Source organism: Ailuropoda melanoleuca, unplaced genomic scaffold, assembly GCF_002007445.2.
Source record: "Ailuropoda melanoleuca isolate Jingjing unplaced genomic scaffold, ASM200744v2 unplaced-scaffold7350, whole genome shotgun sequence".
Taxonomy (NCBI): domain Eukaryota; kingdom Metazoa; phylum Chordata; class Mammalia; order Carnivora; family Ursidae; genus Ailuropoda; species Ailuropoda melanoleuca.
Genome location: NW_023248837.1, coordinates 1,384 through 4,768, shown reverse-complemented (window position 1 = coordinate 4,768; position 3,385 = coordinate 1,384). Strand labels below are relative to the sequence as shown.

The window sequence follows — 3,385 nt, the reverse complement described above, 5'->3', positions numbered from 1 at the left end:
CAGAGCCTGCATTCTTAAGCAGTAGCTACTAGGCTTTCAGCTTCCTGGCAATAAAAGCAAAGTGATTTATAGTTATCAGTGCCCATAATACACATAATAATGATATTCTCTGATCTGTGAGGACACTGTTACTATCAGCCCTAACTATCATGCTGTTATTAAGATATAAGTTCTACGTAAATAATAGCAGTCAAGGAGCTCTATAGCACTCACAGCTCACGCAGAACTGTTTTCGCTCCCCCGCCCATACTCAAAATTTGGGCAAAGATACCCAGAACCTATAAACAATCTTCTATTGTTTGCATTAGCTTCCTATCGCTGATGTAACACATTACCACAGACTTGGTGATTTAAACAATACAAATTCATTATCTTACCCTTCTGGAAATCAGAAGTCTGACTCAGGTCTCACTAGGCTAAAATCAAGATGTCAGCAGGGATACGTTCCTTCTGGTGGCTCTAAGGAACAATCTGTCTCCTTGCCTTTTCCAACGTCTAGAGGCCACCCTCATTCCTTGGCTCCTGGCTCCCTTCTTCCATCTTCACAGCCAGCAACAGCAGATAGAGATGCTTCTAGAAATGCTATTTCTCTGGTTTTCTCTTTTGCCCACCCAGATAGCCCAGGATCATCTTCCAGATCAGCTGTTTAGTGATCTTACTGACTTCTGCAACCTTAATTCCCTTTGCCAAGTGACATATTCACACACCTGGGGGGATGAGGACAGGATGGTTTGGAGGTCGTTATTCTGCTGACCAGAAGAGCTAACACTTAATAAACATTTTATGTGGAGGTAAATACCTGAAAATAAGTAACAATGATAATAGTGAAAGAGCAGTAAAGTTAATATACGCAGAACACTGGCTGGAGAACTATTCCTTTAAAAAGAAACTACTGATTATACTGGGCTGCTCAGTTACACACATTATCTCCTTTGACCAGAAATGACATAGGCATCAGGCAGAGCCAACCGGGAAGTGTTGATCCCACTTTCTGGTGATAGTCTTAGAGTATCTACAACATTCCAGATGTCTGGTGACCACTAAACATAATTATTTGTATATTCTAGTTGATATAGCTGAAGTATTCTTGATTGTCCCAATAGCACAGTATGAAAGCAAAGTGAGTCCGAGCAATAATGTAAGTATGCTAAAATTATCTGAAACTTTGCTAGTTTAAGATATTTGAAAACTTGGTTAATTTGATCAGTCTTTAGAATTCTACCAGAGTTTTATATTATTGACTAATGTCAAATTACAGATTTTAGAGACTAAGCTAAATATTGATTTTTTCACTTGAGTTCCAAGAGATTCACCAATGACCCCAGTTGTTACATTTAACTTGGGAAGCTTCATAACAGTGATCAATTTACTGGTCATAACTTTTTGATCTACAAAAGTTATCTGAGCTTTACCTTTAGTTTTTGAACAGGACATCTTTATTCAAGAAACCTGAAAATTATAATATCAAATGATCCTTTCTATATTTTACCCAAATTGAATGCAGTAACTTGGTCTGTTTGTATTCTTAAAGGGGATTTCACTTCAACAAAACCTTTGGAAACCAATGACTAGAGGTATGCTTCTTATTGTTGCTAGCATGTTGAAAATAATGTCTAGTCCATGTTTCAGCTTATTCAATGTTAACTCTGAATGCAGCCTTTTAATATAAACATAAGATTTAACATATAGGAAGAAATCTCCACAATTCTTGGATTCTACTAGTTTGATGTATGGCCAAAAGCAAGGATTCTCAAGTTTCATTTAAGAATCCTTTTTTTTTTTTTTCATCCTGGAACCCAAATCCTGGTAGAATATATGGGGGTGGATCTGGTAATAGCTGGAGACAAATTAATATATGCAATAAAACCAAAAATCCCTTAAAAGGAGGAAAAATGTGAAATCGCATAATTTGGTGGTTAGCCTTCCCATTCGTGTGTACTCCACATAAACACTGGTAGGCTCATGCACACCTGGGAAATGCCGTCAAACCTGCAGAAAATATTAAATTTACAATGGCACTATAGATTCTGCTTTTATTAAATACAAACACAACAATATAAATGTTAAATAAGTTTTAATCAAACGATACCAACCACTGAATGCTCTAAACATTTTAAACATTTGAAGAAAATGCATATTTAAGTGTTCATCTTAATATTGGCAAAACTGCAACTTTAAACAGTATGTTACTTTAAAAAGTAATCCATTAAAGAAATTTGTAGGACATAAAATAAGGCTTTGAAAATTGTTGGAATTTACACTTTAACCTAATATAACAGAACTTACTACAAAAAAACAAAAATAAGCAACATGGTGACTAAGCGCTTTACCAAAGCATGCATGGGTTCACTCTTCTTAGTGAAAATAGGGAAAATACACCTAAATGTTTTATACTAAAGTCAAAATGCATTCAATGTATCGGAGCATTAATTTAATTGTCTTGGAAGTCTAAAAATATACACATTTCAAAATGTTATGTATCTATGAATTCAAATTCAGTTTAATTATCTGTTATCCTGTGGTCCAATTAAGAATCTTAAGATAACTGAACACTGGAACTAAGAACTTCAGGTAAAATTATATTTTTCACATATGGAAATTATTTAATAGACTCTGAAACAATAAACGTTCTCTTGGTCACTATTTTTAAAAACCGATTTAACAAAAATTTTAAAAACAGACATGAGCATTTTTTCTAACCCAAAAGCTTGAAGTCTCTAAGTAACAAGTTTGAAATATAAAGTTTATAAACATTAAAATTATCTTTTGTTTGTAATATAGAGAAGATGGTAATATTGTAGAAACAACAGCTGCTAGATGTGAAGGGAAGGCTATAAAGTAGAATATATGCAGCTAAATCCACTTATTAAGCCTAATTAAAGCACAGCATCTTGCTATTACCACAGTTTTTTCCTAAGTGGTATAGAACATTCTCTGTAGGACGGAACTCATGCTTTCCAAGGAAATTCTATATAGATCAAGAAAAGAAGGGAGAAATCAATGGTAAAACATACTGATTATACTAAATTCAATATTCCACAGAAGTATACACAGAAGTCCCCCCTTCTCTGGGCTCTTACTTTCCGAGGTTTCATCACCTGCAGTCAACTGGGGTCCAGGAGCAGGAGCAGACGACCATCCTTCTGAAGTACTATCAGAAGGTCAGTGGTAGCCTAATGCTACGTCACCCGCTACATCACTCATCTCATCACGGGAGCATTTTACCATCTCACACCGTCACAAGAAGGCTAGGGACAGCGTATTTTGAGAGAAATACCACATTCACATGCCTTTAACACTATATTGTTTTATTAGTTGTTGTTACTCTCTTACTGTGCCTAATTTGCAGATTAAACTTTGTCACAGGTTTGTGTGTATAGGAAAA

General features: G+C 35.3%; 1 long non-coding RNA gene across 1 annotated transcript; it reads left to right on the top strand.

Moving 5' to 3' along the window:
* The first annotated feature begins 789 nt into the window (after positions 1 to 789).
* On the top strand, positions 790 to 3,162 carry LOC109490692. The gene is made up of 3 exons (XR_004623138.1): positions 790 to 1,138; positions 1,532 to 1,574; positions 3,043 to 3,162. It is a non-coding gene; the product is annotated as an uncharacterized LOC109490692 (long non-coding RNA).
* The last annotated feature ends 223 nt before the right edge of the window (positions 3,163 to 3,385 follow it).